Source organism: Hyperolius riggenbachi, chromosome 4 (assembly GCF_040937935.1).
Source record: "Hyperolius riggenbachi isolate aHypRig1 chromosome 4, aHypRig1.pri, whole genome shotgun sequence".
In the NCBI taxonomy this organism is placed as follows: Eukaryota; Metazoa; Chordata; class Amphibia; order Anura; family Hyperoliidae; genus Hyperolius; species Hyperolius riggenbachi.
In genome coordinates, this window is record NC_090649.1 from 120,505,196 (window position 1) to 120,532,375 (window position 27,180).

General features: G+C 43.7%; 1 protein-coding gene across 10 annotated transcripts in view; it reads left to right on the plus strand.

The window, feature by feature from the left end:
* Positions 1-1,390: 1,390 nt before the first annotated feature.
* Positions 1,391-27,180, plus strand: part of TFDP2 (transcription factor Dp-2) — a 122,937-nt gene continuing 97,147 nt past the window's right edge. For 2 of the 10 annotated variants that reach the window (XM_068280478.1, XM_068280467.1), the window contains exon 1: positions 1,391-1,467. The gene's annotated coding sequence lies outside the window, so the exon portion shown is untranslated. The other 8 variants (XM_068280477.1, XM_068280475.1, XM_068280479.1 and 5 more) reach the window with 8 other exon arrangements.

Here is a 27,180-nt window from a genome sequence, read left to right on the forward strand (position 1 = left end):
GCGTTTTGTATAGCAATTTCCCGAGCGCTTTTAAAAATAAATACATTGTACTTATTCTTTTCCAGGTCAAAGAGTTCACTTCCTGACTAGCGTCAGGAAGTGAAAAAAACAAATCGCTCTTAAAAGCACTGTAAAAAGAAAAACGAATGTGCAGGTAAGTGCCGGGAGGCGCTAAAAAAAATTTGCTATTTATTATGTGAACAGGGCCTTAGGGTAGGAACACATTAGGCAAAAACGCTAGTGTTAACGCGCAGAGCCGGGACAAGGTCCTCCAGCACCCGAGGCTGAGACACCAAAGTGCGCCCCTCCATCCCTCCCACCCCAGCCGTCACACTGATTGCTATTAGACTAATAGGTGTCCCAGGACCCCCAACCTCCCCAACACCTTAATCTCTAGTTATCTGGCTTGCAGTCCCTGCTATGTATCCCCTTTTCTTATTTCTTTCTGTTTCAAACACAATTAGGAATGACAGCTGAATGAATTGTGCACCCCCTCCTACACTGCGCCCTGAGGCTGGAGCCTCTCCAGCCTCTGCCTCGGCCCGACCCTGTTAACGCGCATAATCTAAGTCAATGAGCCGCATGAAAGAAACACATTTGTTAGCGTTGTGCAATGTGCGTTTTGAAAACACAGACTTTACAGCATATTTTTCCAAAACGCACATCAAGTATGCGAGGTAATGCATTTAATGCATGTTTATATAAAAATCAAGTTTGATGATGCATTTCCATTTCCACTTCCTGTTGACTTCCAAGTGATGAGCCAGAGAGCACATCGGAAATGTGTTTTCATACTGACCACATTCCAAAACATTTGCATAAATGCATACAAAACCGCACTTGCGATTCATATGTGCAAAACACAAATGCAGTAAACTCAAGCAAACTGCATGTGCAAAACGTAAACGCACTTCATTATGACAAAAACACACAAATGCATATGCAGCAAAACGCAACCGTTCACAAACCACCTAGTGTGTTCCCAGCCTCAAAGTATAAAAGGCTCAGCAAGACAGTTAGGCAACTGGTATTGTTTAAATGGAAATAAATGTCAGCTTCCATATCCCTCTCACTTCAGGTTCCCTTTAAATACTACTAAAAGTAAAGGCAGAGCATTCAGGGGCTCAGTAGAAAAGATAAATGGTGAGTGCATGTATCATGTTCCTATGAGATGCTATAGGATCTGTGCAGTGATGAAAGCAGCTCAGTGCCATGAAGCAACAGGCAGGCAGATGAAAGCAGGCTGCACTCCAGAGGAATATCCCCAGCAAGCCTCACTCCCACTATTGTAGTGTGTGGAATGCTTAGCAGCTGCCTGCCCTGAGCCGATATGATTGCTGGGTGGGTGGATGCGCTCTGCGCTCGGCTGCTCAAGCCTGCCTCATTTTCAAGTTTTCAGGGTATGGTAACAAAGAGTGGCTGTAGTAGTGAGCTGTGACTAGTGAGCCAGTCGTGTCCTGTATCCAGGTAAGTGACTGCACGGGGGTCCCACCATGCATTCCCCTGCTCCCCAGCCCCCCTATGGGCTGCTCATTCCCAGGCTCTGATCCAGCCACAATGCACTCATTTCCTGCAGCATGCTCTACAGTAGGGGGGAGGGTAATTCACTGCTTTATTTATTGATGGAAGAAATATTGCAGTGTTTACAGCTTACAGTAGCACTTTCTGCCCACTGCTTCCCAAGGCTTGATCTGCCTCTGACGCCTGTGTAAACATAGCTGGGCATTCAGGCAACCAGTTCAACTGGATTATTTTTAATGCATGTCCTTTAGGATTGGCTGCACATTGCAATCATGATGGGGATTTTCTCTGCATTTTTTTTCCTACTGAGAACTTGTGAAAACAATGAAATGTGTGCTCAGGGGCTGGGAATAGCCATGGGATAGCATCAGGCAGTGCTAGACCAGCATGCCATGCAGTTTAGGAAAAGTTAAGGGAGCATCATGTTATAGTAGGCATTGGGTTTGTTTTTGATGTGTTTGATTGGATTGTGTGGATAGAAGCTGTGCTGTATGTGAGTCAGACTGCAGACTGCATCAGCATGGCCTGGCCAGGCACTCATGTGTTTCAGTTATTCCTTGGAATGAATTGTAGCCTGTGTGTTGGTTTATGGCAGGGGAGATAGCATCAGAGTGGAGGATTTATGTTCATGGAAAAAAAAAACCCTCAGTTTCCCTGGCTTGGTTACTTTCATTTTTTCCCTAATGATTTCTCTGTATCTACTCTGGTGTACAGTACAGCATTGTGGGAAATGCACTGTGGACATTCCTGCGACTTGCAATTTTTGTTAGAAAAGGAAAAAAAACTACAGGTAAAACGTTTACATGTGCTGCTTTTTTGTCTTGTTGCAGTTTATTGTGGTTCATTGTAGGAAGAGTGGCCTGGGCAGGGATTTAAAGTTTAACCCTTTCAATGCTGGGAGACATCTGCCTGGCAGGGAAGAGGTTAAGTGGGGGCTATAGGGTCCCCATTTGTTCCATGCAGCCTGCTTCCTGGGTCAGACTGTCTCTGGGGACCACATGCTGCTCAGTAGGACAGTCCCTGTGAAAAGAGCCAAGTGTCAGCTGTATGCTAATGAAGGGGACAGCATTGTCTGCTCCAGGAGAGGTGGGGACATTCCACTGGTCTTCAGCAGACCTACTTCTATCACTGCTGCCTGCACTGATTGGGGGAGGCACTGCCTGCTGCATTAATGATGGGGGGGGTGGGGTGGGGTGGGTGGAAGTGGCTTCGGCTAGGTACTTGTGCTACATACCGTATGTTGTATAGTGCGTGTGAGGTGATAATAAATATATATATATATATATATATATATATATATATATATATATATATATATATATATATATATATATATATATACTTTTCATTGTGTTTCATAGGAGAACCTATGTTTTAGGTACATGAAACTGGCTGCTAGTCCATGTTAGGGGGCCCATCAGGATGCCACATGGGGAAATTCTGCTAACGTGATAGGTTGTTGTAGCAAACTTCACCCACTCTATCTGACCAATCACAGTGCTTCATGCTGTAGAGGGCAATGTGATTGGAGAACTGTTCCCTACCAGGATTTCTGCTGGGTCTCCTAAAATAGACTAGCATCGGAGATTCCGCTAACGTGATTCGGTGACCAGCATCCTCTTGACTTGCTATGTAAGATTTTTAGTCAGTTTCAGTAAACTACGCCACCACTATTTGGCCAATCCCAATGCTTCGGGCTGTAGAGAGGGCTGTGATTGGAGAACTGTTCCCTATCAGGTGTCCTGCTGGGTCCCCTAAAGTAGACTAGTGTCTGAAAGTGTGCCTAAGAATAACAACTGAATGCAGACCTATAAAAAAATGACATAGCACAATTCCTATCCCATTATTTATATGGCTGAATAACAATAGTTTGCTTGTAAGAGTACATACACGCATCCGATTTCGATTGGCCAGTTTAACCACCTCCATGTAGTATGCGGGTCAACAGATTTTGTATACAATGAGCAGATTGTGTAGGTAAGCTCTCGTACTACTAGATTTCTTCTTTTCCCCTCTCATAGCCCAGATTTCTAGTGTTGTGACTGTCCCCTCTTCTGTGTGCAGCCTTTCTATTTGCAGCCACATCCCCCCCCCTCCCCTTTTTCATGTGCAGTCTCTACAATATCACTCATTTGCAGCCTCCCTTTCCCATGTGCATTCCGGTCTCTAATGTGTAGCATCCCCCGATCTATGTCCAGCATCCCTCTCTGTGCATCAGCAGTTCTGGGCCTCAGCTTTTGCAGACATGTGGACCAGTTTCCTTGTGTTCATTTGCAGCAGGAATGGCAGTGCTCTAAAAGCATGGCAATTTCCATCTTTCTGCATGAGTAATTGTTTACACAGGGCAAGGGGCCCATGTTACTCATTTTCAACTTCAACTTAAATGTGCTTTAGTTTTGTGTATTGTGGAGTGGGGCTTAGAATTTCTGTTGGATTCTCATTGCTGTTTGCGTCCCCATTGAGCGGACTTTCTTCCACTTCTGGTTGTGAAGTTTGATGGTTCCGGAGACAGGAAATAAGGGAAAGCAATAAAAGTTAGCCTCATGGCTCAGGAAAGTTGGACGTGGCAAGTGATCGATCTCTCTCCAATCGGAAATTGATTGGGTATTGACTATCTACTCTCTACCACTCAGTCTGGGTGAGATTCAGCGCAAATCTATTTAATATGAATTGATATGCTGGAGTTTTGTACAACTCATTGTAATGCAGCTATTGATCCCCACCCCCTACTCGACCAGCGATTTTAAACCCCCCCCCCCCCCAACTCGATACAATGCTATGAATCCATCAGTCTACCACTTCTTCTCCCCACTCCCCCCAATTCTGTACACTGCTGTACAACAATTGATTCCTTGCTGCTGCTCCCCTCTCAAACACACATTTACAATTATATCCTATCAGCTTTTGATCTATTACTGCCCAATATTGATCAGTCAGGCATGCTGGGGGCAATAGACTTCTAGCAGATTTGGTGAAAGGAGCAAAAATCAATAAACCTAGCACCAGGTTATATGATGCCCTTTATTGGCTTAAAGCTTTTGGGACTATTAATGTTTCATCATGATTACACCATGCCTGGGTAATTGATCTGAGCTGTCTGCAATTACAAATCTTTTCAGTTAAAAGGAACCTGAGGTCTGAGACCGATGGAGGCTGCCATATTTATTTCCTTTTAAACAATACCAGTTGCCTGACAGCCTTGCTGATCTGTCTGGACAATAGGGTATAAATCGCACACCTGGAAGAAGCATGCAGCTAATCTTGTCAGATTTGTCATAGACAACAGATCTGCATGCTTGTTCAGGGTCTATGGCTTGAAGGACCTCCGAGGCGATGAACATAATCTATTTTTACTCATCTGGGGCTTCTTCCAGCCCCCAGCAGCTGTCTGAGTCCCTCGCAGCAGCCCCGGTCATCTGGCTCGTACTGCGCCTGCGCAGTAGTTGTGTGCAAACGCAGTATGTGTCAGATGACATGGAAGTGCAGAAGAGCCGACCCCCTCCGGCATGTCGCGGTCATTACAGGTGGCCAGCGGAGACACAGAGGAGGACCAGGACTGACACAGCTGTTAGTGGCTGGAAGAAGCCCCAGGTAAGTAAATAGATTTTCAGCCTCCCTTGCCTCAGAAATCCTTTGAAGTATTACGGCCAGAGGATCAGCAGGGCTGCCAGGCAACTGGTATTGCTTAAAAGGAAATAAATATGGCAGCCTCCATATCCCTCTCGCTTCAGTTGTCCTATAAGCCAATAAAATGCATCTCTGTTTCTAGCAGGAAGTGCCCTGATCCTCTCTCCATTCCCTTAGGGCTGGAACCCACAGGAGCGCTTTTGGGAGCGTTTTGGCAGCACTGCGATACGCTAGCGTTTTGCCAAAACGCTGGACTAATGTTAATGGATGGGGCAACTTCCACAGGAGCGTTTGCGTTTCCCAGAAACGCAAACGCAGGACCTGCAGCATTTTGGGAGCGTTAGCGCTTCAATGTAAAGTATTGAAACGCTAGCAGAAACGCTCAGCAAAACCTAAACTGAGCGGATTTGCTAGCGTTTTGCGGTTCAGCACACTGTAACAAAATGAAAAATAATTCACAGGACCAATCAGGATAAAAACGCAAAACGCAAAAAGCTAGGCACCCGCTGGGGAAAAAATACAATGTTGCAAAACACGACCAAAAACGCGCATGAATCCGCTTGCAAACCGCTCAGACAAAACGCTAGCGGTTGCGTTTTGCGTTTGCGGTTTTCAGTGGGTTCCAGGCCTTATCGGAATAAGCACTTTGGTGACTCTGGGAGATGGTTGACAGATTGTGCTTTGCCTACTTGTTTTCCTTCCTAGTCAGTACTTGGAGTTACAGAGTACCCAGCAAGCTCATGGTTACCCAGAACTCCTAGGAGTGTGTAAGGGGATACAATGGACTAAGAAGCCCTCTAAGGGCCCGTTTCCACTAGTGCGGTAACCGGGCTGAATCCGCAGAGTTTCCCTGCAGGCAAATCGCTCGGAGTAACTCTGCCGTAGGAAATAATGCCGCAGTCGGCCGAATCGCTTGCCCTAACGATTTGGTTTACATTGCCATCAGTTTTCGTGCAGGAGGCAGGGGACATCTCCTATTACCCTCTGTCACAATTTCGCCGCTCCTCGCCGCATTAAAAGTGGTTAAAAACAGTTTTTAAAAGTTTGTTTATAAACAAACAAAATGGCCACCAAAACAGGAAGTAGGTTGATGTACAGTATGTCCACACATAGAAAATACATCCATACACAAGCAGGCTGTATACAGCCTTCCTTTTGTATCTCAAGAGATCATTATACACAGGCAGTGTGCATAGAGGGGCCAGGAAAGGGAAGATGCATCACAGAACCACAACACTGAAGAACTTGGCAGCCTTCCAGACACAGGCTGACAAGTCTGACAAGAGAGAGATAAGTTGATTTATTACAGAGACAGTGATAGTATAAAGTGCTGCAGTAAGCCAGAACACATTAGAATAGCTTTTGGAACTTGTAGGATGATAAAAAACAGGATGTAATTTTTGTTACGGAGTCTATTCAAGGTGGCCACTAACGGTCCAATTTCTAGCGAAAAATCGTTCGAGCGATCAGAAATTCTGATCGGACGAAAAATCGTTCACTACACCATCAACTAACCGATCATTACTTCCTATCTATCACGACCACCAAGAAAATCCAAATTTTCGTTCGGCGACATTTTTTTCACTCGTTCATAATCGCTTGTGTCCACCAATGGAGATTATTTACAACCAATCCGATCAGAATTTCTGATCGCTCGAACGATTTTTCGCTAGAAATTGGTCCGTTAGTGGCCAGCTTTAAACAGTCTGTATGCATGTTGGACTAGTGTGCCTCTGTAATATTAACAAGCTGACACATCATTGCATTCCAGCAGATCTGGAGGTGTGGCTAGCTTACAGGGACAACAATGGATAATTAGCATATTTCAGCAGTGATGCACTGGGAGACATCTTGGAGCTCACTCCTACCTGAATTATTGCATATACTTTCTGTTTTAGGAAAGCAAACTTTTTGTTTTCAGTACTTGGAGTGAGAGTTGTAGTCAGTGTGAGAATTATGTGCTTACAAGCGCCACGAGTTCATGTTCACACAATGCAGTGGCGTAGCAATAGATGTGGCCCAGTATGTTCCTAATGTTCTCACTGTCATTTTTTTATTTGTCTATTTTGTAGCATGTCATCACCAAAAAGCTGTACTTACTACATTTCGCTCTAGAAAAATATTTTTCAATAAGATAACACATGTAATATTCAGGAGTCCAGGTTAACCGTAGTCAAAGTCCCAGGCACAAGTGAATAGCTCATTACGGTTTATGGCTTCCTGCTTACACCAAACCCTTCAAGGAAGGAATGATAAATATCCTTTTTGAACTGAAATTGACAGGCTGAAGTGAGTGACTGTGCACATTAAGTAAAAGGTTATTGTGAATTCTCCCTGTTTTGTGTTTAGTGCTGAGATCACCATTTAATATAGCAGCTCTCCAGAAGGCAGATAAGTCGCATGGCAGAAATGATCATTTGGAAATAAGTATCGGGGTAACCATACTGCTGTAAGCCTATTCTATTATCTAAGGTGCTGTCACATGCCAATTCTCATCTGGCAACATGAAAGTAATGAGTCAAGCCCCTTTTTTCTGCATTCCTAATTTAGATGTTTAAAATGCCTGTAAATCCCTTCATTTTTCTGTGCTGCCAACTGTCCTTCGTTAATTTAAAATTCCTGCTTTTCCCCTGTGCACAGTGCATTCTGGGAGGGAAGGCATGACGCATGAATGAGCAGCTGCTCACTACCCCTATCCAATCTAGACATGCGAGGGAAAACAGCAGACATGCCACTCAGCCCCTCTCCTGCAGACATCTATTGAGGGTAGTGGCACAGCTAGTGTGTATCTATAGGCAGGGTTACACTTAACTTTTTCATTCGATTCCCGGCAGATTTGGTCACTTTGATAGAAACTGTTATGCTGGGAATACACCATACAATTTTCTGTTATGCTGGGCATACACGGGTCGATCCGGCGGCCGATTAGCTGCCGGATCGACTCGCGCCGCGTCCCCACTCATCCGCGCGTGCACCCGGATCGATTCCCGCTCGTCCCCGCCGGCGCTTCTTATTTTCCGCTCGATTCGCCGCTATTGTCCGCCTGCAGGTATCGAGTGCGGAATCGATCCCCGCGGTGATCGGACACGTCGGATATTCTCAATCGAGCCATCAGGCTTGATTAATGAGCCTCCCTCGACGCCGTGTATGCCCAGCATTAGATTCTTCTGTAGATTTTTCTGTTAGATTTTCTGTTAGAATGCATAATTAGAATATTTTCTGTAGAGACTGGTCATTATCTCTGGTGGATTGTCTTCTGGTTATCTCCTGTTAAGTAGAATAATGCCGATAGATAGATAGATAGATAGATAGATAGATAGATAGATAGATAGATAGATAGATAGATAGATAGATAGATTTCCAACATGTTAAAAACCTATCCTATCTGGCAGGTAAATCTTACAGAAAATTGTAATGGTGTATTCCCAGCATTAGGATTTCATTTCCCCAAAATGTCCCTTTATGCTAGGAATACACGGTACGTTTTGTACCGTGTAATTGAGCCGCTGATGGTTCGATTGATAAAATATGACGTGCCCGATCACCCTCCGGATCGATTCCACGCTAGATACCGCGGACAATAGAAGTAAACAAAGAGAAGATAAGAAGCGGCGGAATCGATCCAGTGGCCCGATTACACGGTACAAAACGTACTGTGTATTCCTAGCATTAGATCAACTTTCGATTGATTCTGACAAAAAAAAAAAAAGGCAAAAATATTGACAGGACGGAAGATCTAGGTCAATTGAGAGTGGGGTGGTGGTTGGGGGGGGGGGGGGGGTAATTGATGTACATGGTATGATAGAAATTGATTCCTCTCTGACCACCTATAGATTTTTGGAAATGGTGGTTTATGTGCCGAAAAGAGCCGCCCTCAGTTCAGCTGTATAGGCACCAGGGACGTAACTACAAACCATTGGCCCTCAGCAAAACTTTTATGGGGCCCCTTAATGCTGACAACCCTTCCTTTGCCTCTTCTTGGTGACCCTCACAGCCTGGAGGTCCATCTTACAAAGGTCATAACACAAGTGAGGCCATCAGGATCTTCACACCCATAACATGTATAGCCACAAAAACTCCTCATCTGGAGTATCAGAGAAAAGGAAGGTTAGTAGTTGGGGGGAGGGGTTGTCCCCTCCCCTCCAGTCAGTCGCAGCAGCTGCTCCCCCCCCCCCCCCCCTCTAGTTACGCCCCATATAGACACATTTTGCCTGGAAATGGCTTTACGGTAACGTTTTCTCTTAGAAAGAGAGGTGTAGCTTAGGAAGGACAATTGGGTGCCATGATTGTCAGGCGTCTAATAGACGCCTGTGTTAATTATCGGTAATCTGATGCCCAAGCAGTGATTTGGGCACCTGATGCGGTGAGTAGGAAACGAGCGGCAACTACATAGTAATGGCTTCAACTATCAGTTGTTTGTGTGCCGGCGCCAGTGTGTACTCATAAAAGGTTCCACACCGCCTGCAAAATGTGCAGCTTCCTGCAGCAAGGGTTAAACCAGATGCTAAAATCGAGTTATTGGTGATGCTGGTGTTAAATCATGTAATTTCCAAAAAAGCATAAGTAAGATGAGCAAGACAGTTCTCTTCCAGCCTGTTGGCTGACTGCAAGTTTTGTGTTGGTGTGATATTTTCAGCACAAGTGTTGTAATAAAGGTATGTATATTCTCAGAGGTCTTGTATACCTGATTCTCCTCTTTGTTGCGGATAGAGCAATGCATGATTTAAAGCCCAGAGTCAGAAAATATTTCTGTTCACACCCGCTTGTCCTCATCCCACTCCCACCACGCCACATACATACATACATACATACATACATACATACATACATACATACATACATACATACATACATACATACATGCATTTCTTTTTTATTTTTAAACATTCAGCAAATATGTCTGTTTACTCTATTGATAATGGGCTATTGTCTGGTATCAGAAAAAAAATCCCCTAAATAGCTTTATGAAGATGCACATGGCGACAGTCACATGACCACAACTTAGCACTATGGAATTAAAATCCAGTAAACAATTATGTTATCTTTTGGCACTCGCCACCACTCCCAGTAAAGATGCTGGAGGGGGGTATGGCTGAACTACAGTTTAGCCTCTGAACAGGGGGAGAGTGGTGTTATTGATGGGGCAGCTTTCCTAACCTGCCATGTAACTGTTGTTACTACCATCAAAAATAAGGTACTGATATAGTCTTTTTTTTTTTTTTTAATATACAGTAGTCTTACTTTTATGGGAAGTGTATTTTGGAGGGGACTTGGGGTATAGAGTTTATATCAAGATTTCCTGAATTTGGCTTTTAGAGATGGGAAATTCTGCATAGTTGCATCATAGTATGGCAATCAGTCTATTTCATATCTACGCTAGCACGTGACAGCTGGAGAGTGAAAGTTTGAATTAGCCGTTGTGGGAATATAAAGGCACTTTGATATATGAGACTGACTGTGATCAATTCATCAGAGCCTGTCTTTTATTCCTATGATGTTGTATTTATGGTAATGCTTTGTGGTGCTGACATGCATATCTAGTAGAGTAAAGGAAACTGGGCGTCTGGTCTGATTTCAATAGTCGCTGTACTCTGCAGCACTTTACGGAACCTAAACCGTCCCTTTTTCTGCCCTCCATTGCAATCTTGGACCTAGACTTTCTTAATTCATTATGAAAAACGTACGCATCCCCCTACTGCCACTAGTCAATCCTACCTGTAGAAGATGCAATGATGTTTCTCTGTTAGGTGACAATGCGATAGGTAGTCATTTAAAATTAAATTATAAATCTGGTTTCCCTCACAATGATCTACTTCCTGTTCATACAGGAAGTAGATAATTATCTCCAGAAGGAACAGAGACAACAGTTAATACTTTCTGTAGAGTAGCCAGTAGTAAGCACAGTTGTTTTCACCTCTGAGTTATCCCCAGACCACCAGGGCTTTTCCTACATATGAGGCCCCAGGGACAGGAGATGTATGAAATGAATATACACACAGCAGTAATGCTCAGAAACACCATATTGATCAAAACAAAGGTTATTTTGTTTTCTGGAGGTTGAGATTTTGGCATGAGTGTACAAATTAATTCAATATCCAGTCTGTCTAATCAAGTGCCCTATAAGATGTTTGTAGAACCTATACCACTGATGGCTAGATATCTAGGGGTTATTTAGACTCGGGAGCTGCTGATCAATCACTGGGCATCTGAATAATTATTTAACCAGGTAATGCAAAATAAATAAATAAAACAATATAGTTTCAACTAAGTACATTGAAATTTAATCTATATCCCCCACAATATCAGTTAAAAATACAAACATGAACAAGAGCCTTGTGCCTTTCAATATCTAGGAGGGAAGTGGAGAAATATTATACCAACACTGTATGTAGCAGGGCAATGATAGTTGATGTTGATGGTTGTTTACCCAAACAGTGCCCCCCTTTCATGGATAGAGCTGCATGGTTCCTGAGCAAGGAGAGTGATAATGACGCAACTGTTCAAAGGTGTTCAGTGGGCTGTGTGTGGCAGTCTGAACTACATTGCTGCTGTATGACAAAATTCGGCCCCAAAACTGAATCCAAACTGTCTTCGCTGGCATTTGATGTCTTGCTTCAGTCTTTCTGCACCCCAGACCTTCCACCAAGTGACTGGTTCCTCACTGACACCAGGAAGAAGCCCCTGTGTGGTCACCTATTGCCAGACAAGCAGCTGTCAGGGAGTAGCGGCATAGGATCCCCAAGGATTGGTTTCATTTGGTACTATGGACATGGCTGCCTGCCAAAAATGGCAACAGTCCATAGTCTTTCAGAGAGAATAAGGGGGACAGACTGACGTAAAATCTGGGTGCTCCCGGCATCAATGGTCATGTCATTCAGGGGGGTCTAATAATTTCTGTAGAACTACAGAAAAGGTATAAAGCCCACTATATATTGCTAGATATTTTAAGTAAACCTGTTTGCTGATTATAAATAGGTTTATTTTAATGACCTTCTATAGGACTGACATTGTCCGCTGCACTTCGCTGAGTACTTCATCATGATCTTCAGAGGAACTCGCCATGTAATAATCCTTGCTGTGACTGAATGTTACCAAGACCTCTTTGGTTACACGCTATTGATCATGTGATCCAGGGCAGCAGGATATCTGTGTCAATGGGCTGGTGGGTGGGAAGGAAGACTATTGGGTACTGTTATGAGCGGTAAAAATGTAACAGGGCAATCCGATTTCTAATCAGAAGGCTCAGTGTGTCAGATTTGCTACTACTTGAATGATTTTTTTCGGGATTATCATATCATGTATTGCCAGCATTACTGTAAACAAAAAGTATTTTTTAAAGTGGACCTGAACTCTTGCACAGAACATACGGAAAACCTAGAGAAATGCATCCTGTATGTATTTGGAGAGTTTAGCTTGTTTAATTCTCCCTCATCTGTAACTAATCACCTGTGTAATTTGATCTGTCAGCTGGCTGCCTCAGCAGAGTAGCTAATTTGTAAATACAGGATGTTAACCCTATGTCTGCTTCCATGAAAGCAGGAAGTAGACACACTGCAGATTTTATTGCAAGATTTGTATCAGCTGTAACAAGTTTTTTTTTTTTCTTTAAAGGTTAGTATGCTGTTTCTTATCTTTCTGAGCAGAGAGGAAGTTCAGAGTTCATGTCTGCTTTAAAGTAGTGCCAGAGGATACTTCCAAGGCCATAGAGCTGAGTTGCAGCCAGTTTGTATGTGCTGCAATGTAAGATTTCCTTCTTGCCTGTTAATGAATGAGAGCAGGATTGATTTATATTACATGGTCACCTGATACGCAGAAGCGTAAAAGACTGTGATGTCACATGACCTACTTGTGAATAGAAGAGGGAGACACATGAAACCTCCTGCCCTTCAGAGGTGTATAATGGGCTAATCTGGATAAATCACAGCAGTGGCATCAGTTCCTGTGTCTGGAATGAAAGCAGCAGGTGACCCTGCTTTGTTAAAGACACAGGAAGGTGACATAGACTCACACATCAGACTTTTCACTCCACAGGCTGCCATGCAGGGAGGACCTGAGACCTTCGCCTGCACGCTTCCAGCAGATGGGAAGCATGGCAGCTTGCATGATGATCCTCAGCACTTGTAGCAAAGCTCCACCTAGGGGTAGATTGTGATGACTGTCAAACACGGCAAGCTTTCAGGACCAAAACAGTTGTCTAATGAATGTAATGCAAAAACTATCCCCACATGGAAAATGTGTGATTAATATGAAGGTCTGTGCAGGTAGGGCAAGAACATCATTAGAGAGTGTAATACGCAGCATGCCTGGGAAGGTCTAAGTGGTTAGTGTGCTGCTGTGACATCATTTCTGCTGGAAATTCAGTATCACTGCTGATGGTATTTATTGTAATTGTTATTCAGGCTTTATATTGCACCAATATCTTCCGAAGCGCTGTAGAGTGTATAGTCTTGTCATTAACTGTCCCTCAGTGGGGCTCACAATCTAATCCCTACCATAGTCCATAGTGGTCTAAACCCAATTTTAGGGGGGAAGCCATTAAATTCTCTGTATATTCTTGGGATGTGGGAGGGAACCTATGCAGACATTGGGGGGCACGGTGAGAACATACAAACTCAGTGTTCTCCCCAGATTTTTTTTTTCCCAACCGGGTGGCATTATTATTATTTAGTATTTATATAGCGCCGACATATTACGCAGCGCTGTACAGTGTGTACACACACACACACACACACACACACACACACACACACACACACACACACACACACACACACACACACACACACACACACACACACACACACACACACACACACACACACACACACACACACACACACACACACACACACACACACACACACACACACACACACACACACACACACTCTTGTCACTAACTGTCCCTCAAAGGAGCTCACAATCTAATCCCTACCATTGCCATATGTCTATACTATGTAGTGTAAGTACTGTGGTCTAGGGCCAATTTTTAGGGGGCAGCCAATTAACGTATCCGTATGGTTTTTTTGGAATGTGAGAGGAAACCGGAGTGCCCGGAGGAAACCCACGCAGACACAGAGAGAACATACAAACTCTTTGCAGATAGTGCCCTGGCTGGGATTCGAACCAGGGACCCAGCGCTGCAAGGCGAGAGCGCTAACCACTACGCCACCGTGTTGCCCATGACAAAGTAGCTGGGTGGGGCACAACTGGGGGAATGCAGGGCCAGTGTAACTCTGCTTACAGCATAGGAGGGGGGTGAGGAGGCAGGCCGATAACAGCCGGGTGCTCGCCAAGATTACCCGGCTTGAGCACCCGGCTAAAAGTGCCTGGGGAGAACACTGCAAACTCCATGCAGATAGTACCCTGGTTAGGATTGGACTTGGGGATGCAACGCTGCAGGGCGAGAATGCTAACTACTACACCCCCATGCTGCCCATGTGGCCTTCATACAGGGTGTTTAATTGGGTCCCCATAATTGGCCATAGACTACAAAAGGAACATGACTGTCTATGGTAGTGATAAGATGCTTTTATGAAGGACAGTTAGTGACATGATTATGAAAACTATAAGTAATAATGTGTGAATTCAGCGCAGTTCTGCATCCCTTCTGGTTTTTCTGTATTTATGGTTTTCCTAATGCAACAGAATAGAATGGAAATCTATAATACGTGTGCGGTTCAGTCAGTCACCTGTGCTCACAAGCACTTCCACTTTATTCTTGCTATGGGCCTGATTCACTAACTTTCAGTAAAATTGCTGTGTGCAGATTATCTGGGTATCGTGTATAAGTAGCGTAACCCAGGTTATGCTAATTGTTCAACACGCGTTACTCCCCTGTCGTTAGTACTGGTAAAATTCCATGCGTTCTATGGCAGTTTTTTAAGGTGAAAATGTTTTTGTTAGTTTTTTTTTTTTTTTTAAAGGAAGCAATAAAACTATGGGACAGGGCATCTTGCTCTCTCGCTATTACTGTCTTTCCTTGTAGAAGAGATTTGCTCTATGTCCTGTGTGGGCAGCAATGGATTAAAATATTTCCCAAAGGGGCCCCAGACAGGATTAAAGACTTTAATTTTTTGTCTTCAGTTTATCTTCAGGGAACCTGAAGTGAGAAGAATATGAAGGCTGCCATATTATTTCCTTTTAAACAATACCAGTGGCCTGGCAGCCCTGCTGATGTATTTAGCAGCAGTAGTGTCTGAATCGCATAAGGAACAAGCATGCGGCATCTGTCAGATCTGACAATGTCAGAAACACCTGATCTGCTGCATGCTTGTTTAGGGTCTATGGCTGAAAGTATTTGAGGCAGAGGATCAGCAGGATAGCCAGGGAAATGCTATTGCTTAAAAGGAAATACATATGGCAGCCTCCATATACCTCTCACTTCAGGTTCCCCTTAGGGCCCGTTTCCACTATAGCGTTACAAAATCGCCTGCGAATCACCGCAGGCAAATCGCATGCGGGTGCGATTCCGCATCTGTTTTTTGCCGCGATTTCGCATGCGATTTCGCATAGGTAAGGCTGTATGCGATTTTAACCATGTCACTGCCTGTGTGAATTAACATGGGTACCTATGCGAAATCGCGGCAAAAAACGCATGGGGAAAACGCATGCGATTTCCCTATTAAATACATTGCGTGCGATTCGCCTGCATTCCACACGCAGGCGAATTCTGAGGCCCCTACCCTGCAGATTTTTTCTGCACAGAAAAACGTGCGGGGAAACGCACAAGTGGAAACAGTCCCATCCACTTGTACTGACTGTGCGAATCCGCATGCGGGCAACGCATGCGGATTCGCGATAGTGGAAACGGGCCCTAAATAGCATGTGTAGTGAGTGCACAGGAGTATAATTGATGGGAGTGCTCACACCTGAGCAGTTGCTATCTGCTGCTCTTTTCATCATATTAGGGCTCTTTTTAGTCCCGCTAAATCCCTGAAATTTCTGGGTATAGAAGTCTGAGCACACCAACCTTCACACCTGTGTAACCTTTGCATTGAGGCAGTGGGCGGTCGTGAGGTGGGGATCAGCAGAACTACCAGGCAACTGGTATTGTTTAAAAAATAAATAGGGCAGCTTCCATACCCCTCTTGCATCAGGTTCCCTTTAATGGGTTTCATGGCCATTTACTTTCTTCAGTTGGCTCTCTAAGGCGAGTATACACCTGTGTAAGTATCATGTTCGCTTTCATTTTCACTGTAGCTGTCATGCCACACGGCCAACTGCTGCTGTGATATGCCTCTAGAGGCTGCAACATGTCATTGCCACATGCACATTGATGCTGTAAAATGTAGCGAACAGTAGATTTCTATTAGGGGCAATTATGCCAATATCCATGTCTCTGCTGAAAAATACAGACCTTCTTCAAATGCTTCAGTGCTGGACCTGGAATCTTTGAATAATGTAAATATATTGTGACCCCTGCTTCTACTTATATTGCAGTAACTTGTCACATCAGCAGTCAACTGTACAACATGGCCATAAATCCTCATTCTTTATTCAGAGTTCCTTCATTTGTATGAGTACTCTGTACTTAAAGGACAACTGTAGTGAGAAGAATATGAAGGCTGCCATATTTATTTCCTTTCAAACAATGCCAGTTGCCTGGCAGCTCTGCTGAGCTATTTCACTGCAGTTGTCTGAATAACATCAGGAACAAGCATGCAGCTAATATTGTCAGATCTGACAATAATATCAGAAACTGCTTATCTGCATATGCTTGTTCAGGGTCTATGGCTAAACGTATTAGAGGCAGAGGATCAGCAGGGCTGTCAGGCAATTGGTATTGATCAAAAGGAAATGAATATGGCAGCCTCCATGTCACTCTCGTTACAGTTGTCCTTGAAAACCATGTGTTGATGCCAGTTGTGTCATCTGCTTCTCATTCATCCATTTCTCTTCTCATTGGCAATGTTTGCTTGGGTTACGCTAGTCTCCATTCTGAACTGTGTATAGTACTGCATCCTGGCGGCAGCACGGTGGCGTGATGGTTGGCACTCACGCCTTGCAGGGCTGGGTCCCTGGTTTGAGTCCCAGCCAGGACACTATCTGCACGGAGTTTGTATGTTCTCGTCGTGTCTGTGTGGGTTTCCTCCGGGCACTCCGGCTTCCTTCCACAACCCAAAGACATACAAATAAGTTAACTGCCTTCCCACTAAAAAATGGCTCTACACGACGTTAACATACACCACACAATACAAACATAGACCTATGGCTATGGTAGGGATTAGATTGTGAGCCCCTCTGAGGGACTGTCAGTGACACAACAATATACTCTGTACAGCGATGTGGAAGATGATATAAATATCTTAACCACTTAGTGACATGCAGACGTATTAAAACGTCCTGCAGGAGCCTCTTAATGGCTCCAGGACATTTTAAAACGTCATGCGCTGCTGCTGCTGTGCGCGCTCCCACGTGTGCTCCCGCGCATGCACTTGCATACCTGTGCATGTAAAAATAGTGAAAAAGCCCACACAAAAAAAAATACACCTTTATTTCCAAATACTATATTGTCACCATACTTTGTACTAGGGACATAATTAAAATCTTGTTATAACCCAGACAAATAGGCAGATAAAATGTGTGGGTTTTATGTATAGTAGCAGTGTTTATATTAAAAATATAGGGGATGAAATTGGAGAAATTGTGTGGTTTTTCATTTTTCCCTTGTTTTCCCCTTTAAATTGCATAGAAAATAAAGTAATTACTGAAAACAAATTTCAACCACAAAAAGCCCAATTTAGTGGTGAAAAAAAAGATATAGATAATTTCATTGTGATTAGTAGTGATTAAGCTATTGGCAAATGAAAGGGTGAAAATCGCTCTTGTCCGTTAGGGTAAAAACCTCCTTGGGGTGATGTGGTTAAATATATAAATAATAATAACCCATCTGCTTTCCCATACAAGTCAAATGCTTCCACTGAGGATTGATCACTGTCCCATTTAAAAAAATAAATAAAAAATAAATAAATAAAAAGCCCCCTTAATTTATACAGTTCTCTTTTCCACTTTCTATCTTCTTAAGCCACCCCAACCATCAATTGTTGCATTACTCAATCCCTGCAGTCCTTATACAGGCGCATACTCTGCCCATGTTTACATTGTTTACATCACTGCTACAGGAGTGCTAATTGCACTTCTGTATAGCTGCATTTAATGTTTATGTATCAACATGCTGGCTGTTTTGATAATGTCTACCCCTCAAAGAAGCCAACCGAATTCATTTGCATGCTAATATGCTTCCCTTCCCTCCCTACTGTGAATTTACAGTACACAGCCAAAGGCACATTATCATATTGTCAATGCACCATGTGTTGCTGATCACACCCCTTCACAGCTGAACCTGCCCTCCCCTGCCTGCTGGCTCACAATGCACACGTGCTATCTATGTACTTTGGAGCCGGGCTTTGAATATACCATTGGATAGGTTGGTCATCAGAATTCCCCAGTGTCATCTTTTGTTGTGTTTTTAGCAAGATTTCTGTAGCTATTATAAAAAGTAGGGTTGTGGAGTCGGTAAAAAAAAACTCATCCGAAGCCTCCAACTCACCGACTCACCGACACCTTGACTCCTGCTCCACAGCACTTGCAGGGCTATAGAGTGGGTACAAAATCATCCAACTCGGACTCCTCAGTTTATGTAACCTTCGACTCCAGGTACCCAAAAATTGCTCCGACTCCACAGCCCTGCTAAACAGCGTGGTTGATCACCTTGGTCATGTAATCTAAAGCAAACTAGCTGAAGGAGTTATAACTGGAGGCCTTGTGAGCTGCTGTTATTACCACTTAGTATCTCCAGTTTCTCTATATCCAAAGCCAACCAACGCCTCATGCAATCCTTCACAGCCACCAAGCCATGAGCATAGCTGTATGTGAGGAGGCCTCACAGCAGAATAATTTTTCCCCCTAATTGTAACCTCCATATCAAAGGCAACCCTTGTGAGAATGGTGCGTTTTTAAATTAGAACAATGCAGTACATAATGGCCTCAATTCACTAAGCTTTATCAAACACTTTATTAAACATTTGATAATTTACCTCATGGGTAAAATCTAATGTTTAATTCAGTAAGGTGTTATAGAATTATTGAACGTTTTATCGATAAAACATTCAATAAATATATAACACCTTGGTGAATTCAAAATTAGATTTTACCCATGAGGTAAATTATCAAATGTTTGATAAAGTGTTTGATAAAGCTTAGTGAATTGAGGCCAAAGTTTTCATAAAAATCATCTAGAGTCTTACATTGCTCATGCATTAATTTTACCCAGAGTTCATTACCAAGTGCTTTTACTGCCTGCCTGTCTAAACTGCATTGTGGCCAATCATGAAACCCCTCTTCTGCTTGGCTCCATAGCAGCTGTGTGGTCTGCTGTGAAAAGGTGGGCATCATGGCAGGTTTTAGACTTTTACAACTTGTGGTGCTGGAGAAGACTTGAGTGTCCCTTGAACTGCAAGAAGATCCAAACAGTCAATCCCTAAAAAAAAATAAACCCTAAGGCCCGGTTCACATTAGCGTTCCCTGTCCGGATTCGTCGGGCCGGATCCAATGCAAAGGCTATGCGGACGTTCACACGCGTCCGTTCGGTACAGTACGGAGCCGGACCGGAGCCGGACTCCGGACGTTTTTCCAACATGCGCTATTTTTCGGTCCGGATCATCCGGCCCATGCACCCGGACCGGAGCCTGACAGCACCATCCGAAAATATGAAAGCAATGGGAAACGGAAGCACAGAACACACTGGAGACAAACACCGGACGTTCTACCCCACTTCCTATGCGTATTTATAGCGGCCGTTTCGGATGGGGACACATGGGCCCAGCATATCTGGAGTGGAGCAGCAGTGACACACGTGCTGGAGCTGTTTTGGCAGAATGTCGGAGGTGGAGGTGAGGCCTACAGCGGAGGACCTGATTCTACAGGTGCACCAGGTGCACCTTCTGCAGACCCCAACAATTTTATGGTAATTTTATTTTTTTACCCCACGGATCCGGATGGCAGTCTGATGCATGCCTGATGCAAACGGACCATCAGGTCCGGATCCGGTCCGTTTGCATGCCAAAACGCAAGTGTGAACGGGGCCTTAGGGCCCATTCACACTTGAGCGTTTTGCTGGCGATTTCGGCAAATGCTCAAACACTAGCGCTTTTGAAAGCACTAGTATAATTAAACCCTATTAGCCCGTTCTTACTTGGGCGATTTGTGCTAATCGCCGCAAATAGCGAAACGCAAATGCGTCTCCTGCACCATTTTCAGGCGATTTCCCGATGATCGTGTTTCAGTGCTATAGAAGCGCGATCGCGGAAAAATCGCCGCAGTGTTCAGTGATTTTTTTTTTTTTCCCCGCAGAAAAATCAATCACGCAATTTTGCGCTTTCAAGTGTGAATGGGCCCTGACTGTTCATTGGAAGGAGCATTGCTGAAGCTGAAATACTTTGGACGCAGGGGCCCATATGCAATTCACCTTTTCTCCTGAGCTTTCTCCTAGGTGATATTTCAAAACTTGTCAATAAAATACCTTATAAACCACCAGCAAGCAAAACAATATGCAAAATAATTTTGATAGTACTTTTTCACCCACTCGTTGGTACTTTTTCCATTGCAAAGTGCTGAAAAGGTATTCTAAATGGAAGATGAATGTTTATCTCCTAAGAGAAAACTCAGGAGAAAAAGTGAATTACATATGGGCCAGAGAGCGCCATATGCAATTCACTTTTTCTCCTGAGTTTTCTCCTAGGTGATATTTTCACACCTTGGCCCATATGCAATTAAATGAATAATATCGATTGAAACGACTTTTTTTTTTTTAATACTCTATATTAGTGTACACATTACCACTAGTGCTAGGGGCACTTTATTTATTCACCCAGGTCTCTCTCTCGCTATCCCTGCTTAAAAATTCATTTCTCACACAGCTCATAGTAGTTGGGGTCACCCTGAGCTGCTTGGTTACTCTGTCACACAGCTCACAAATATATTTCACTGTGTCACTCACAGCATGCAGCAGACATGAGGAGAAATAGGCTGATCTGAGGTGGTAACAGGTAACTAAATGAGCTGGAATATTGCTGGAATATAACTAGCTATAACAGGAGTCTGTGTTTACCCTCAGACTGGCTGCCTGCTTGAGGTGATTCACTCCAGGCTGCATTCACTTTACAAGCTGCTGAGAGGGGCAGACCACTGTCTACAATTAGCATTATTAGTATCTTTATCAGTAAAAAGAAGCAAAGATAATAAACACATATTGCTAGAATCTTTAACCCCTTACCACTATATCAACAAGATTGTTTCAAACTATAAACTGAGGAGTTGATAGCATCTCCCCTGTGCAGAGACGTGGTCTAGCCCTCTGGGAGCTCAGTATTAGATACATTTTGTATCCAACACTGACGCCAAAACTGAGAAGGATTTTACAGCTGAGAGGAACTGCTGTGTGAGGAATCAAATTGCTCCTAGTACTTGCCCTAATGTGTGCTACAACATACAGCATTTAAAAATAAATGCATACATCGATAGTATTCCTTTAACGCTTTCATCTCGGTTATCTCCTAGGAGATCATTTTCAACTTCTTTGTAAACAAACTTTTCAGCATTTTACAATTGACAAAGTACCCAAACGTTGATGTAAAGAGGTACTATCTAATTTATCTTGAGTATTATCTTGCTTGCTGGTGGCTTAAAATGCATTTTGTGACAAGTTTTGATAATGTCACCTGGGAGAAAACTCAGGAGAAAAGGTGAATTGCATATGGCCCCTTGACAATAAAATGCTTTTTAAACAACTAGCAAGTGAGAAAATACCCAAAATACTTTTTAATAGTACTTTTTTCATCTACTTTGTGGTACTTTTTCCAAGTGCTGAAAAGTTATTTTAAAGAGACGATGAAAAATGATCTCCTAAAAGTCAGGAGAAAAAGTTAATTGCATACGGGCCCTTATCAATAAAAGGCCTTTTAAATTACCGTACCACCAAGTCAGAAAATACTCAGAATAATTTTGTCAGCACCTTTTCAACTACTCGTTGGTACTTTTTCAATGACGGACTGCTGAAAAGTTATTTTAAACAGAAGATTTATTTAAGTATTTATATAGCGCTGACATATTACGCAGTGCTGTACAGAATATATTGTCTTGTCACTGACAGAAGATGAAAAATGATGTCCTTGGAGAATAAGTAAATTGAATAAGGGCCATAATGAGAAGGCAAGATTTACTGGAGGAGACCCTGATACTGGGAAAGATCAAGGGCAAAAGGAGGAGGGAATGGCACAGAGTGAGATGGCTAGATCGTATCATGGAATCAACAAACATGAGCTTGGATAAGCTTCGAAAGGCAGTAGAGGATGGGGGGACCTGGTCTGCCGTGGTCCACACGACTAATTAGCGACTAAATGACAACAAAACACAGATTTTTTTTTTTTTTAAATGTATAGATAAAATAACATAACAAATATCAAACACCATTTACATTTTATGGTCACAGTGTAAAAATAATTCACCTGTGAAAAAAAACAAACCTCTACATGTGTTACAACTACACATAACAACAATTAGAATTGAGCGCTCCAGACTTGGTGCAGAAGATCAGAACCGTAGAAAAGATGTTGTGTAGGACCTGACCTGTTCAAAGTGCCACAGGCCAGTCTCTCAACTCGTTATGGCTTTTATAGCTGTCCTACCTGCCTTTGGCTGAAAGTAACATCACATCTGTATGAAAACCTATACATTTGAGCACGGCGTTTGCATTTAAATGCAGCTTAATGGCGCTTGTGGCCAGCAGTCGGGAGGCTGAACTGTTCGCCACCTGTGGAAAAGAGGCGCTAGCTGAGGCTATTGACCTCCTTCTCCCATGACATTGTGCGCAATGCTGTCGCCCCTCTGACCCCCTTCATAGCAGTAGTTGTGATGCATCTGTACAGAACTCTGCCCCAAATTATCGCTTGAGGGATTGATTCCTGATCTCTGCAGGCAACAGTCCTCTTACGAAGCTTCGGTACCAGAAACGTAACAGCCGACCTGCACACTGGGTCTGAGAATACACCAAACATACTGAATGTTATTATTATTTATGGTATTTAGTGCTAACACCTTCCATAGCGCTGTTTTATCCCTTCTTCCAGTTGACCTTACCCATTCCTAGCAGTACCGTATCTGTCCAACAGGCATAAATGCACTTGTTTTCATCAGCCAGGTAACATGAGTGACACTGATTGCATGCATGGTCTAGTTGCTCTTATCAAATTTCAGCAACCATACTGGAAGTACAAGAGGATTATGGGTGCCTGGCTCTGTGGCACAATTTGTTTTCCTCTGAGCCACATCCTCACCTTGCCATTCATGGGGCAAAGCGTCAGGAAGAAATGTTAAATAGCTTGTTTTTGAGTAATCTCCAAGATATTATTGGAATTTTTAAACGGTTAAGGTGACGTCTTTTAAAGCTCATAACAATTGCCTATGATCTGGCATGAAACCCACAGCCTTGGCACGAGTCTTTGAACAATGTTTAGACCTGACAGCAGTCCAGGAAATGGGTTAAGGTGTGCCGCCGTGGGAAGCAGAGCATGCCACTTGCACAGTATATGAAATCTTCTAACAGTAATTCTCCACGGTGGTATTTTGCAGCAGAAGTAACTCTTAGCAAATGGTTTTCCTGCCCCTCTGCAGGCTTCAGCTGCCTATGTGGGTGGCTTTGTATGTTATATAAGGTTCAGAAATTCCCAGCACTGCAAACAGGTCATTTAAGGTCCAGAATGCCCATTCTGCAGCCGCTCTTGAGGATTAATGGTTACTAAGGAAGGCCCGGCAGTTGGCAGGCCTGAGAACTGGAGCTGAAGGGGGTGGGGGAAATGAGGGGGGAGGAAGGGCTCTCCATAGCAATGCTTTACATTACAATCGGGGTGGCAGGCCAATATAAAGTGTGTATGGAAAGATAAGCTTACGTAATTTAGTGTCTGGTGAGGAAAGTTTCTGACCTGCTCTAATAAGGCTGTGTCTAATATTGGCTGGGTCATATCTGTGGGATTTGGCACTGATAAAATGAAGAATCCTGTGTGGCTACAGCTATTTTTTTTTTTCTTTGAGGGTTTATGACATTTATTTATTACTTACTCAGTGATTTGCTACTTTTGCATTGTTGTTTTTGCACATTTATTTACTGTCAGTGTCTCTAGCTCAGCATTTTACATTGGACACATTGCTGTACGTCAGCGGGGTTCACAATCTAATCATCCAGCAACTGTGTAAAGGGGCCCATTGATGGTACAATCATTTCCTCACATGCAATCATTCGATGAGATTGAATTGTACAAAAAACATGCAGTATGCAGAGAAAATCGACCAGAAAAATTATATGGTCGATTTGGAATACAGAAATGTTTTTCAATCGGAGGGCCATATGGAATTCACTTTTTCTCCTGACTTTTTCTCCTATGTGATATTTTCAAACTTGCCAATAAAAATGCATTTTAAATCCCCAGCAAACAAGAGAGTACTTGAAATAGTTTTGATGGTACTTTTCCACCTACTTTTTGTTACTTTTTCAGTTGTGGAGTGCTGAACAGTTATTATAAAGAGAAGATGAGAAATCGGAGGGAGATGTAATCCTGGTTCTGGCAGCCGCCAGAGCCCCGAATTACCGCTACGCGCCCCGCAAATCATAGCATTGCTATTATGGGGCGCCCAGTTTCGGCGCTCGGCTCATAGAGCCGCGTGCCGAAAACAGCTGATTCGTCAATTAAAGGGCACCTGACCTGAGCATGGCTACGCAAGGCAAGTACAGGGGTATATTCATGCTGTATCCACATAGCTCTGTGCATTGTCCGTTCCTCTCCTCACCCACCTCCCGCCCCGTAATAACGCCTTGCAAAAGTATAACTTTTGGCTGAAGCCACATTTTTAGATATGAAGAGACAGGATTCCTGTGGATTTTCCCTTCCTATTCCTTCTTATTAAATTGGACCTGAGCTCTTGCACAGGACCGTGTTGCCAACTCATCCCTTTAATTACTGACACATCTAAGTTATACAGGTTCTGGGGCTGCTTACACATAATCAGTGCCTTAACTGCATCTACCTAGCCACGAAACCTGTGTAATTCATATGTGTCAGCAATTAAAGGGATGAGTTGGCAACACTGGCACAGGACAGAAAGGAAACCATAGAGAAATGCACCCTGTATGTATTTAGAGAGTTTAGCCTGTCTGATTCCCCCCCCCCCTCATCAGCTGTTTCAGCTGACTGCCATGGCAAATAAACTCATTTGAAATCATAGAATGTTAATATGTCTGCTTCCATAAAAGCAGGAAGTAAATAAACTGCAGATTTATTGCAGGAATGTGTCACCTGTAAAAAAAAAAATGTTTTTCTTCAAAGGGCATTATGCTGTTGCGTATCTTTTAAAGCAGAGAAGTAGTTCTGAGTTCAAGTTTGCTTTAAGGAGAGTAATTGGGGCGGGGACAAGGAGGAAATGGAAGGTTAATAGGAGGTAACATTGCAGCAAGCCTGCCTTTTCCTGTGTGAAAATTTGAAGTGATTACGGGAATTGGGGAAGGAGGAGAGGAGCAGACCATGTACAGAGGAATGTGGACCTAGCATAAACCTACCTCTTTCCATACCTTACGTAGCTGACTTGGGACAAGTGTCCTTTAAGTAAAAAGTTTGTGTGTGTGTGCAGTGTTCTCCCCAGAATTTTTTTCCAGCCGGGTGGCATGAAATAGTAGCCGGGTGGCATGAAAAAGTAGCCGGGTGGGTCGAGATGAAAATGCAGGGCAACTCTGCTTACAGCATAGGAGGAGGTCAGGAAGTGAGCCGATGACAGCCGGGTGGTCACCAAATCTAGCCGGGTGGAGCACCCGGCTAAAAGAGCCTGGGGAGAACACTGGTGTGTGTGTGTGGGTGGGGGGGGGGGGAGGGGGTTTCTTCTAGAAGACCAATTTCTGTGGAAGTGGGATAATCTATAAATGAAAAGCAGCCAATGAAAAAGCTTTCCTTTTGATTTTTCTGATCAAGTTCTGACTGGTTTGACCACTTTGATAAAATCTGCTATTAATCTATTACTCTATACATATCCAATCAATTGACTTCTGTTTTGTGAAGCTTGGTTAAGGCTGGTCTCGCACTGCTAACCGGCATTAGCATTTTGGAGTGATACGAGGTCCCATCGCAGCACATTGCCAAAAATAGCCTTCGTGGATTTCCGCGTTAATATGCGGTAATCCCTGTCTGGAAGCAGGCCAAGCAGGAAGTGAGGCTCTCTAGCGCTTGCTTCCTGTGGCCGAGGAAACAAATTGTGTGGAAGCATATTGATAAAATTCCGTTCAGTTCCGTGCATGCATGCCGCAACGCTGTTGCGCAATTTTTAAAAAACCATGTGTCACCATAGACTTTCATGACTTCCGGTCTGCCGCACTTTGCAGCGCAAGTCAACGGTAAAGTTGATATGCGCTCGCATCGGGGTTGCGGCGATTGTCACTTCCGCCACATCGCGTCAGTGGGAAAGGCCCCATAGACTTTCACTAGTGTATCGTTGGCCTGCGTTAAAAACAGGCCAACAAACTGCCAGTGTGAAAGGGGCTTCAAAGTGTGATCAGACCTGTTGGAGCCTCTCTGTGGGATGTGGGCGGGGCAGAAGTGGCAGGGCATCGATGGTCCATAGCGTTGCACTGGATCCAGCAGTGCAATGTGTGCGGTTCAATTGATGCTCGACGGATTCCTGCTAAAATCTGACTTGCGTTAGCTGTGAAGTTTAGGAATCATACCCTATCTGACGGAGTTCCGACTGCATAGGGATCTACTGGACAGGAAGTGCTATAGTTCAGATTAACTACTTGCCGATTGCTCCACGCCAGTTTGCGTGAACGCGGCGTCTCCCCCAGGACTGCTCAACGCCAATAGGCATGAAGTCCCGGGGGTGTGTTTTGCAGGAGATTGTGCGGGCCCATCTCTGCATCAGTCTCGCCACTAGGAGACTGTTAGACGCCAAAACTGCTGTCTATTTACAATGTACAGCGCTTGTACTGCGGACAGC